This window comes from Stenella coeruleoalba, assembly GCF_951394435.1.
Source record: "Stenella coeruleoalba genome assembly, chromosome: 14".
NCBI classification, from domain to species: Eukaryota; Metazoa; Chordata; class Mammalia; order Artiodactyla; family Delphinidae; genus Stenella; species Stenella coeruleoalba.
Window position 1 is genome coordinate 67555325 of NC_137160.1, and position 13044 is coordinate 67568368.

Here is a 13044-nt window from a genome sequence, read left to right on the forward strand (position 1 = left end):
TCCTTGGAGGGTCTGAGGTTTTCCCGTAAAACGCGGAATTCCCCTATAGGGCTGCACTGAAGGGCTGCAAGCGCTAGACTAGACTTACAGCTCTAGTTTAACTCTTCCCTTCACAAGGTAAGTGCTCTTGAGCAACACCTGCCCCTTTCAGAACCTCAGTTTTCCCATCTGTAACACAGAAGGGAAACGGACCTCAAAGTCTCTACGAACTTTTTCATCTCCATCACGTTCAATTGCTCAACGGTTAGCTGGCCTAATTTTTCTCCGCGCTCTACCGAAGACAGGGGCAGAGAAGGACGTGTCGGGGGCGGAGTTAATTCCGGTAGGCCCCGCCCCTTCTGGCCCCACCCCGCGGGCACAACCCCCGCCCCAGCCAGTGCACCCTTGACCCCGCCCCCAGCCCGTGCGTCCACCGGAAGTGCCCGCGCGCGGGCAGCTCACTTCCGCCCGGCAGGTGACAGTCGTGGGGCTCGGAGCTGCCGGCGGCACGGACGCACGGGGAGAGCAGGGGGACAAGGCCGCAGACATTTTACTGCCGCGTCGAGCAGCGCCGTGGCTCCGGGAGCCGTTCGGACCTGTGGGTGAGGAAACGGGAAGCCTGACGAGGCCGGAGAAGTGGTGGGGCGGGGAGTCAGGGGTCTGAGGTGAGGGGTTTCTGGGGTCAAAGGTCACGGAGAGGACAGGGAGCTGGAGGGGCTAGAGTGGCTTCCCAAGCCAGGACGAGGCAGAAGGGCTGCGGGTTCATTCATTCGCGCCTCCTTGGCCGCCGGCCTGCACCCCAGCCACCCCAAGTCTGCATTCCCTCCCAGGGCGCCCTCCCGGAGAGACTCCTAGACTTAGGCCTGAGGGAGCCTGCGCCTGGCCAGACAGGAAACTTCTCTTTGGGTACTGGTTCCCCCTGCACAGTCACCCCCGTGGCTATCCTGAGGCCTCCTCGTCGTTCAGGGCCTTATCTCTTTGCCAAGGTTCGAAAAGGAAAAAAAGAAAAACTAAGAAATGGCCCGGCGCAGCCTCCTCTGGGGTGGGGCTGGGCTTGGTCTGTCCGTAGGCGCCTCACGGACAAGTTAACTGGGGACACCTGTAATAATGCCAAAAGTACTGATGGAAATGCTAGCTACTGGTTACTGAGCTCCTCCTACTGTGTACCAAGCCCTGTGCTAGGCACTTATAATGCCTCATTTAAGCTTCCCAGCAACCTTTGTGAGGTAGCTACTGTTGTTATCCCCATTTTATCCACGAGGAAACTGAGGCACAGAGAGGTTAAATCACACCTGTAAGGTCAATTGGGTAGTATAGACAAGAGCCAGGGTTCCCACCCAGGCTCTCACGGACCTGTAAGTGCAGAGACAAAGGAGAGGCTGGAGGAAGGTTGGGGTGTAGGGGCTATTTAATATTTTTAGCTACCATTAAATTTGCACCTATATAAAGATGTAGCCTTCTTGCTTCTCGTCTGATCTTCATAAGGAGTATTTGATTCACTTTCTTCAGGATGAAACAGTTCTGTAGGCTATTGCTATAACTGATTACCTTTCAGGGCAAGAGAGGAAGTTTTTCCTGACTATTGAGAACTGTGAGACATAAAACAGGCTGGCCATGAAATGAATTTAAGAATATCCAGGACTTCCCTGGTGGCGCAGTGGTTGGGAATCCGCCTGCCAATGCAGGGGACACGGGTTTGAGCCCTGGTCCGGGAAGATCCCACATGCCGCAGAGTAACTAAGCCCATGTGCCACAACTACTGAGCCTGCGCTCTAGAGCCTGTGAGCCACAGCTACTGAGCCCACACACCACAACTACTGAATCCTACGCACCTAGAGCTCATGTTCCACAACAAGAGAAGCCATGACAATGAGAAGCCCACGCACCTCAACAAAGAGTAGCCCCCACTTGCTGCAACTAGAGAAAGCCTGCACGCAGCCATGAAGACCCAACACAGCCAAAAAACTAACTAAAGAAATTAATTTTTTTAAAAAAAGAAAAAAACAATATCCAGAACCTCTCTTGAGAGTGGTTGAGCTGCATTCTTTTTGGAGTGAAGAGAGGAACCACGTGACCGCTAGGGGATCTTTTGGCCCTGGGTTCTTGAAGAACATTCCCAAGGGAAGGGTCTGTGTCTCTGAGAAAAGTACAGGTCCCATGGCTTCTTGACTGGGGAGCCACATCTTGTCCAGGAGCTGGTAAGGTGATTTCATGGCCAGAGGATGAGGCTTTGTGAGTCTGAGCCTTATTCCTTTGCAGAGACATTCACTTGCTCCAGTTCTGCCTCAGTTTCCCTGATAGCAGCACAGAGCTGCTGATTTCCTACCCACTCCTAGGTATTATAAGCCTTAACGAACCCTTGAGGGTTTCCACATGCTTCTGAAGAAAGCTGTGATATAAATATTACTGTAGTGCCTGTTTTTAAACTCTACGATCTGTTCTCCTAGTTCCATTGAATTCACGGAAACTTAATATTGTCACCTTATCCCCATCCTTCCAAGGGAGGATTTGAGATGAAGTGACTTGTCACAGATGGTAGGAACATGAGCAGACCTCAGAGCATCTGGCTCCCTGTCCTGAGTTGAGCCTACCAGGCCTCTTCGACCTCTTAGAGCAGCTTCATGAAGAGTGACTTCACTAGTTTACAAAGACTCAGATCCCTTAGAGGTTGTGTAGAGATTATCTGTTGAGTGTGGTTTGAGCAGAGGCTTCACCTGAGCGACGTGAATAGCTTAGAGGTGTGATGGAAAAAGCACTCCTCGACTCCCCATCAGTTAACCCTGGGTTCCAGTCCCAGCTCAGCAGCTTCTTGGTAGTGTGACCTGGAGCCTTCTTTACCTCAGCTCTCAAATAATACCTTCCCCTCCCCACCCCCCCACCACCGAACACTGGCATATGTCGGGGCTGGACAAGGACATTTGTCAGAGCCTGTTGTGGTGGTGGGTGCCTTGACCCTAGGCAGTTGATGCCCACTGGGGGCCTGGTTTTGGGGGTGTTACTTCTATCTGCAGACAGAGACCTTTATGTACACAGGACTTCTCCCATCCTTCTTGTTTCACTTCCTAAAAGTGTTTCAGAAGAAATTCAGTCTGTTGGTCCTCCTGGCTCTGGGCTTGGACTTTCGTCTTTTTCTAGTCATCCTTTGAAGCTGTTGTATGTCTTGACTGCTCACTTCCTGAAAACCCCCACGCCTGGCACCAATGCCTGATGTGCTGATGGTGAGCAAACATTGCTTGGTTATGAGTTTCGTGCTTTGGTGTATTTCTGAAAGCTAAAGGGGCATCTGTTGCTTGTAGGTATTTCTTTTTCTGAACAGGTCTTTTTTTTTTTTTTTTTTGTGGTACGTGGGCCTCTCACTGCTGTGGCCTCTCCCATTGCAGAGCACAGGCTCCGGATGCGCAGGCTCAGTGGCCATGGCTCACAGGCTCAGCCGCTCCGCAGCATATGGGATCTTCCCGGACCGGGGCACGAACCCGCGTCCCCTGCATCGGCAGGCGGACTCTCAATCACTGTGCCACCAGGGAAGCCCTGAACAGGTCTTTTTGCCTAAGATAGGTCACTGATAAGTTATCAGAGCACAGGAATGGTTTTTGTGTTCTTCTTCGCTTCACACAGAGAGGAACAAATAACTCCAGAGAGAGAATATTACTTGGGCAAGTGGCGAATCCTTTAAAAAAAAAATTCTGCTTGAATATCCATCAGTGGATCCTCATTGCTCTCAGGCTGAAATTCACATTCCTTAGCGTGGCGGTCAAAGCCTTTTGAGCTCTGACCTCTGCCGGGTTCTCCTGCCTCATCTCTCCTACTACTCACTTCCAGCATCTCCCCAAGTTCCAGTCAAACTCAACTGCTTGCCACTTCTGCCATCCCCAGTTGTTTACCTCTGTGTCTTTGCTTTGTGCTGTTCCCACCTCCTGAGCACCAGTTCCTGTCACACACACCCACTTCTTTGCTAGACCACTACTTGGTGCTTCCCATCTGATCATCTCCTGCACCTTGCAAGCCTGAACTGGTTGTCCTGTGGCATTGATCACAGTGGGTTGTCATTGTCTGTGTACTTGGCTGTCTTCTAAGTAAACAGCTCTTAATCCCTGGAGAGGACTTGTTTTAACTGTCTGTGTCTCCAGCACCTAGTGAAATATCTGGCACATAGTAGGTGCTCAGTAAATGTCTGGTGAATGAATGAATGAATATCACATTGAATTTTTAGGATTCCTTGACTCCTAAGGAATTCAGAGCACTTCCCAGATGATCTCCTGTCCATCATCATGTCACCCCAGGGAGGTAGGGAGAAATCTGCCCAATGGTGGGAATAACTACTCTCGAACTACTGCTACCACCCAGCCAGCCATCAGAGTGCTTCAGGGCCTCCAGAGACCTGGGGGTTGGAGAGCAGCAGGAGGTGCTGGTGGTAACGGCTCTCCCTGTGTAGTAGTAAAAGTGGCTAACGTTTATCAAGCACTTGGTGGGCTGGGTACTGCTGAGGGCTTTGCATGTATTCACTTGTTTTAGCCTCACAAACCCCTCAAGTATGTGACATTGTAATTCTCGTTTTGCAGTTGTGGTATGGTTGTGCCTGTTAGGTTGTGTAGACCCCTTGAGAGCCCATGTTGTACCCTCTGTGGCCACCTTTCCTTTCCCAATCCCTTGTTCTTGAATTGTCTCCTGTTATTTAATGGAGCTGAGGAAGGGCTTGGCTATGGTTCTAGCCTCCCAAGCCTCATGCTTTTTGGGTTTTTGGCCTTGGGCTTGACCTCTGACCTCCATTAAGAGGGTCTCCCTGAAGTTGGGAGGCCTTCTCTAGTTAAGGTAACAGTATGGTTGGTTGACTACAGAATGCCCAGAGGTCATCATCAGCCAGGATGCCTTAGTCATTGATCCATTGTCTCCTCTGTGGACTTGAGCTGCAAGATTTGTAGGTTTGGAAGTCAGGTCTCAAAAGCTTTAAAACTGGGACTTCAATGGCAGTCCAGTGGTTAAGACTCCACGCTTCCACTGCAGGGGGTGCGGGTTCAATCCCTGGTATGGGAAATAAGATCCCACAAGCTGTGTGGCGTGGCCAGAAAGTTTAAAAAAAAAAAAAAGTTTTAAAACCAGCCCTTCAGTGTTGGTTTTCAGCAGTGAAGACATTTGTTACAGCTGAGCTCTATAGAGGACTAGCCTTAGGTGACATACTCTTTTTTTTTTTTTTTTTTTTTTTTTTTGCGGTGTGCGGGCCTCTCACTGTTGTGGCCTCTCCCATTGCGGAGCACAGGCTCCGGACGCGCAGGCTCAGTGACCATGGCTCACAGGCCCAGCCGCTCCGCAGCATGTGGGATCTTCCCGGACCGGGGCACGAACCTGCGTCCCCTGCATCGGCAGGCGGACTCTCAACCACTGCGCCACCAGGGAAGCCTGGATGACATACTTTTTATCACACCCTAATTGCTTTTAGGGTCCTAAGCATATTTAGAGTAGAATGACAAAATTTCATTATAGCAAGCTATTGAGTCTTTTCTGTGGTTTTCACTCTTTGATCTCTAAGGGCTGGGTGGCTGGATGTTGAGACACTGAGGACAGAGCCTTCATATGCCCAACATTCATTTATTCGTTTGTTCGTTCCTTCATTCATTCAGTATTTATTGAGCCCTGCTGTGCCCCTGGCACTGGGCTAAATGTGGTGACAGGTAAACAAGCCAGACAGTTTCTGCCCTTGGATTGCTTACCACATTCTAGTGGGGGAGAGAGACAAAGAAGAAATAGAAAACAAATGTTATAATTAGAAAAACAGATAAATCATGAGGGAAATGAGGCAGAGCAGCTCACCCCTGTTAAAATGTAAGCCAGATCTCAGGACTCTTGCTTAAAACCCTCCAGTGGCACTCAGCTTATTCAGAGTAAAAGCCAGTGTCCTTACCTTGACCTGTAAGGCCCCCTCCATTCTCTGACCTCATAACCCACTGCCCCCCTCACAGCTCACTCTGTTCAAGCCACATCACTTCCCTGCTGTTCCTCAAACAGGCCAGGCATACTCCCACCTTTGCACTATTTTTTATGCCTGGAAGGCTCTTCCCCCGACAGTGTCACCTCTCAAGGAGGCCTTTTGTGGCCACCCTGGTTAAATTTCAACCTCCCACTCGTCCTCCCCCACACTCCCTATCCTCCTTCCCTGCTTTCTTTTTCTCCATAGCATTTACCACTGTCTGAGATACTATATATGTTACTTATTTATCTCGCTTGTAGTTCCTGTCTGCCATTAAGATGTAAGTTCTATGAAGGGAAAGGTTTTTGTCTGTTTAATTCACTGCTTCATCCCCAGCATATAAACCTATTTATGGCTCAGTAAATATGTGAATAGGAGTACTGGGCTATGAGGACAGAAAAATACCTACTTAGTGCGTGCAAGGATGGTATCTTTGAAGTGATGTCACCTAAGCTGAGATTTGAAGGATAAATCTAGAAGCTGGAGAGATAATCCAGGCAGAAGGATCAGCAAGTATGAAGGCAGTGAAGAGCTTGTCAACTAGAGGAACACAGAAGGCTGTGGGCCTGGAGGGTTATAGGCGGAAGGAAGGGCCTAGCTGAGCTCACATCATAGCCTGTGTCAGAACCCCCTCTGCACACCTCCCCCAGTAATTTGTTTCCCCACTTCCTGCAGCTCTGGTCACCCTGAGCTGATGCCCAGGGCTGGGGATAGTGATCTGATGGTGATCTGAAGGAAGTGGCCTGGACATTTCTCCCATTGGAGATGTTGCCACCTGACCGTCTACCCTTTGCCCTTTCTTCTCTCTCTTATCATTTATCTACTTACCTTCCATTTACTGTCTGTAAAATAGGCTAGGGTGTTTGGCATTCTCAATTTCAAAATAGCTTGACAACCAGAACAGATGTAGCTCTGACCCTGGCAAACACCATGAAATCAACATTGGGAAGCTGCTCTCTAGCTGAGGTTGGTTTACAAAACATGAAATTTCCCTAAGAGGAGGATTGAGCACCAGTCATTTGAATATTTACTGAGCCCCTACTACTTGCCAGGTACCAGTCTAGGAGCTAGGAATACAGTAGGGAACAAAATGAACAAAATCCTTGTCCTTATGGAATTTCATTATGGAGGGGAAAAAAATAGATAAGTGTTTTATCCTATGTTGGTGATAAGTACTTAGAGGAAAAAACAGAAAGAGGAAAGAAGGATAGGAAGTGTGGGGGATTTGTTGGGGGTGTGTACAGTTTTAAATAAAGTGGTTGGAGAAGACCTCAGTGAGAAGGTGACATTTGAGCCAAGACATGAAAGAGGTGAGGGATACATACACTACCAAATGTAAAATAGATACCTAGTGGGAAGCAACTGCATAGCACAGGGAGATCAGCTCGGTGCTTTGTGACCACCTAGAGGGGTGGGATAGGGAGGGTGGGATAAGGAGGGTGGGAGGGAGACGCAAGAGGGAGGAGATATGGGGATATATGCATATGTGTAGCTGATTCACTTTGTTATAAAGCAGAAACTAACACACTATTGTAAAGCAATTATACTCCAATAAAGATATTAAAAAAAAAGAGGTGAGGGACTGGGGTGGGGGGGAGGAAAGAAATAGGTGCGGGAGATTAAGAGGTACAAACTTCCAGTTACAACATAAATGAGTCACAGGTATGAAATGTACAGCGTGGAGAATATAGTCCATAACTATGTAATATCTGTATGGTGACATATCATAACTAGACTTACAGTGGTGATAACTTGGAAATATGTATAAATATCGAATCACTATGTTGTGTAAAAGGAACTAACATAGTGTTGTAGGTCAATTATACTTTAAAAAACAAACAAACTTACAGAGAAAGAGATAAGATTTGTGGTTACCAGAGGTGGGGGTTGGGGGAAGGGGAATTGAATGAAGGCAGTCAAAAGGTACAAGCTCCCAGTTACAAGATACATAAGTATTAGGAATGTAATGCACAACATGATAAATATAATTAACACTGCTGTATGTTGTGTATGAAAGTTGTTGAGAGTAAACTTAGATTTCTCATCACAAGGAAAACATTTTTTTTCTGTTTTATTTTGTATTTATATGAGATGATGGATGTTCACTAAACTTACTGTGATAATCATTTCATGATGTATGAAAGTCAAATCATTATGCTGTACACCTTAAACTTATACAGTGCTGTATGTCAATTATATCTCAATAAAACTGGAGGGGGGAAAAAAGATGAGGAGCTGAGCCATGAGACTTTATAGAGAAAGAGCCTCCTTGGCAAAGTGAACAGCATGTGCAAAGGCCCTGGGGTTGAAACATGCCTGTTGTGTTCCAGGATCAGCAAAGAGGCCCGTATGGCTGGAACTGAGGGAGTGATGGGGAGAACAGTGGAAGAAGAGTTTGAAAGAGATAATGACAGGGAGGGTGTGTGTGTGAGAGACAGAAGCGGGTATGCATCTCATCTAGGGCTTTGTGGGCCATGAGGCCATGGTAGGGACTTTGGCTTTTACTCTGAGTGAGACAGGGAACCATTGGGGGATTTTGAGCAGAGGGGTGCCATTGTGTGATTTAGACTGTCATAGGACCATTCTGGCTGTTGCCGGGATGGGCTGTCAGGTGCAGTGTGGAAGCAGCTTTGGTAGCAATCTCAGTGGGAGGGGATGATGGCCTGGGGCCAGGTGGTAGTGATAGAGCTGGTAAGAAGCCCCCTTCGTGGACTCGGAATTCATTTTGAGGTTAGGCCCGACAGGAATTACTGATGGATTAGATGTATGATATGAGAGAGAGTGTGTTATCAAGGGTAACTGAGGTTTTGGGCCTGAGAACCTGTCAAAGATGGTTTTGGTAATAACTGGATAATGAAGACTGCAGGATGAGTCAGTTGGGGGATAGGAGGAAGCAAGTGGCAGTTTTTATCATTTTAAGTTTGAGCTGCCTGTTAGCCATATAGACATTCCAGTGATATCAGGCAATTTGAATATATGAGCTGGGAGTTCAGAGGAGAGGTTGGGCCTGGGGATGTAAAGTTGTGAGTTGTCAGCACATAGATGGTACTTAAAGGCATGACACTGGATGAAGCAAGCAGCTGGAGGAGGGAAGAGGGCCTCTGGGAAAGGGCAGAGGAACCAGACCTGAGCCCTGGGTCACTCCAGGTGTTGAAGGAGAGGGAGAGGAGGAGGAACAAAGGAGACTAGACAGTGGGGTAGAAGGGAAAGTGGAGAGCATGACATCCTGTAATCCAAGGGAAGAAAATGTTTCAAGGAGGATGGAGTGATCAGTAGCATCAAATGCTTGTTAGCATGAGACTTGTCATAAGATCACTGCGTCTTCTGCTGGCAGGGTCCAACTCACCCTGGCATCCAAGGCTGTCTTTGAATCTCATCCTTCCCTGACTAACCTCATCTGCTCCTTTCCCTGCCATGATCTTGCCTTCAGCCAAGCAGGGGTCTCACAGACTCCTAAATATGTGTGCTTGTTTTGGCCTTGGATATGTCACTCCTCTCTAAGCATCTCTAACTCCTCATTTTTAAATAGGTTACTGGAGAATTAAATGACACAGGGGCTCTAAATTACTTAGCACAGAACCTGTGCCCCAGCCAGTGTTTGTGTTTGTTTAGTTATTCTCAATTCACTCCCTGTTATGTGGTCATCTTGTGGGTCTTCTCCATGTCACCTTCGCCCCACCCTTTCCAAATCCGACACATATTTTCATGTCCAGCCAAGCCCCTTTTAATCCAAGAGGGCTTCCTTTGATGCTCCACTCATCTCAAAGTCTCCTCCTCAGAGCTTTGGTGGCAGTTATCTGGAGGGCACGATTACTCTGCTGTTCCCCTGAAGTCCTTCACCTGCCCTCTGAATCTGTAGGAGCCATCAGGAAAAGATTTTTCTTTGTCTGCTGTGTGTGAGCTCCTGTGTGGGGCGCAGTTGCAGGCTTGGAGCTGACGGTGCTCCACACTGTTAAACATGCTATATCCAAAATGTGACAGATTTTCAGAAAGTGTTCCCAATGTATAGGCGGGAAAACTGAGGTCTCAGGAGCCTAGTTCTTTAGTCTTTGGCCTCTGTTTCCTCATCTTCATTGATTTAAGGATTGTTCAGAAGAAGCCCCTATTATTTCGTTTATTTATTTATTTTTGGCTATGTTGGGTCTTCATTGCTGTGCCCAGACTTTCTCTAGTTGCGGCGAGCGGGGGCTACTCTTCATTGCAGTACGCAGGCTTCTCATTGCAGTGGCTTTTCTTGCTGCAGAGCAGGACTCTAGGAATGTGGGCTTCAGTAGTTATGGCTCACGGGCTCCAGAGCGCAGGCTCAGTAGTTGTGGCGCACAGGCATAGTTGCTCCATGGCATGTGGGATCTTCCCAGACCAGGGTGCGAACCTGTGTCCCTTGCATTGGCAGGCAGATTCTTAACCAATGCGCCACCAGGGAAGTCCTTGTTATTTCGTTTTTAAGGAACTTTTCCTTGGCAGCAGATCTTTCCATGCATTACTGCTTGTAGATTAGTCGAGAACTGGCCCTTGATGCTAGAATTCAGTCCTAGAGACTCAGTGCTGATAGAAGAACGTTTGCATGTACCATTTGCCTGCCTTTAGTTCCTTTTCATTTTGAGACTTTAATTGCTAGTGGGTCTCAGAAGATTGACTTTGACTAGTCAGTTTTCCTCCAAATCCCAGGAGACCCATAACTGGGTGATCTCATCCAGACAGGCTTTCACTAGGCACATTACCAAGCTTGACATCCCTGCTGTCCAAACTGGATGGGCTGGCCCTAAAATAACCTGTAATTCAACCTTCGAGGGACTCGGCAGGGATGTGTGGCAACATACTTCACATACCATTTAGCCTAGAGTGTGTGTGTTTCTGCCAGGGTTTCATCAGAGAGGAGGAGCTGCCTCACTGGACACAGTGAGATGTGTGTGACCTCATTATGGAGCAGGAGTAGAGTGTGTCGGCGCTACCATTTTCTAGCTGTGTGACTCCAGACAAATGCCTTGACCTCTCTGGGCTTCGGTTTCCTTATATGAAACTTGGGATATTATCAATACCTTCTTCACAGATTACTGTAAAGCTGTTTACGTAGTTTCTGGCCCATAGCACATATCCATCTGTCATTACCACTTCCATCGCCACCTTTGTTTCAATTCTTGTGCCAAGCCCAAAGGAGAATACAGTATTTTCTCATAGTAATTGAACTGGCTTGAAAGAGCCTATCTGAGTTTGGTGACCACATTGTCTCAGAGAGAAAGTCTGAAATCTGGTTTCTCTACTGCTGACTCACCTTTTTTTTTTTTTTTTCTCACTCTTGTGGCCTCTCCTGTTGCGCAGGTTCAGTGGCCATGGCTCACGGGCCCAGCCGCTCTGCGGCATGTGGGATCTTCCCGGACCGGGGCAGGAACCCGTGTCCCCTGCATCAGCAGGCGGACTCTCAACCACTGCACCACCAGGGAAGCCCCTGACTCACCTTTTAATCTTCAAGGTGGCCTTACCTGTTTACCTGTCTGTAATGTGAACTTGAGTACTGACTTGTGAGGACCTTTTCCTTTTTTTTTTTTTCAATTTATTTATTTTATTTTTCTCTGTGTTGGTTCTTCATTGCTGTGCACGGGCTTTCTCTAGTTGCGGCGAGCGGGGGCTACTCTTCATTGTGGTGTGCAAGCTTCTCATTGAGGTCTTCTTGTTGTGGAGCACAGGCTCTAGGCACATGGGCTTCAGTAGTTGCGGCACGCAGGCTCAGTTGTTGTGGCTCGCGGGCTCTAGAACGCAGGCTCAGTAGTTGTGGCACATGGGCTTAGTTGCTCCACAGCATGTGGGATCTTCCTGGACCAGGACTCGAACCCATGTCCCCTGCATTGGCAGGTGGATTCTTAACCACTGCGCCACCAGGGAAGTCCCCCTAGCTTAGTCTTGACTGTCCTTGAGCAGGTTTCTGAAAGCTATTCATCAGGCAAGGGTTTAACAGTAAAATTCAGCACTGAAGTTGGAAGCCACCAACACAGACTTTTAAGGATCAGTTTTCCCTGCCCGGATATCCTTGAATTCAGAGATGGGTCTTGGGAGCTGGATCAGACCTTGTCAGATGTCTTTCTCCCCGTTTCGCTTCCTCAACTTCTCTGGCTGGTCTCACTACACCGATAGTCTCCCTGGTTCCATCACTGGATGCCGATGGCGTGCAGTCCACTGTGCTGGTGCTGCCAACTTCATGCTTCTTGTCCGACTGCAGAGTATGGGCTGCTCTGACATGAACCACTGCCCTGAGACTAGAAAAGTCCTCCCCTGGCCATTGGCTGGCCATTTGGGGAATTGCTTGGCTTGTTACTGTTTTCCCTTCTACTGAAGACCTAATGAGGTTTGCTGGCCCTGGCTGCATTCTGAATTTGTTTTCTTTTTTGTCCCCTTGGAAACGTTTTCTGTCGTGCTCTGTGAATGATCATGCTCCATATTCTCTTGTTTGATACCCAGGAAGAACACTCTGGTGAGGAAGTGGATTCCACCTCTAGCAAGGAATCATAGAACATGAGATGCAGGAGGGATCTTGTCCTTTAAACTTTGTCTTCAAACTTTTTTCTGTGGAACTATGGGGTGTCTGAAGGGCCCCTGGTGAGGAGGGGGAAAAGTGGGCATAGTGAAATGAGTCAGGCTCTGGGCCCTCACCGTTACTTCAATCAGAGCAGTTCCACTTTTATTTTAAACAATTTAGAAATGGGGTGATGGGGGGTGGGGCTTGAAAAGCCATTGATGTGGTTGAATTCTCTTGTTTGACAATTGGAGAAAGGAAGGCCCAGAGATGGGGGGTATTTGCCCAGGGTCACACAGCTGTTGGTAGCAAAGCTAGAATTCCTGGCAGCCATCTTGGCATTGGATCAGCCGTGCCATGTTTGTGGAAAGTTAGCTGCAAAGCCTCATGTTCCCGGTTTGCCCAGTTGTCGCTGTCTGGCACTCATCAGGGAGTCCTATTGTTTTGATCTATTATGGGCCCTTGGTTTTCTAGCTTCTCTGGGAACCTGTCCTTTCATTTTGTCAGCAAACATTTGGTGAACTCCTGGAATATGTCAGACATTGTGCCAGTCACTGGGTTGACAGCATTAAACAGGAAAGATCCTAAATTAGAG

The 13044-nt window shown here is 48.0% G+C and overlaps 1 protein-coding gene across 4 annotated transcripts in view; it reads left to right on the forward strand.

The window, feature by feature from the left end:
* Positions 1 to 442: 442 nt before the first annotated feature.
* AP1B1 (adaptor related protein complex 1 subunit beta 1) overlaps positions 443 to 13044 on the forward strand; it is a 53640-nt gene continuing 41038 nt past the window's right edge. For all 4 annotated transcript variants that reach the window (XR_013831198.1, XR_013831199.1, XM_079941938.1 and 1 more), the window contains exon 1: positions 443 to 581. The gene's annotated coding sequence lies outside the window, so the exon portion shown is untranslated. The remainder of the gene's footprint in view (positions 582 to 13044) is intronic.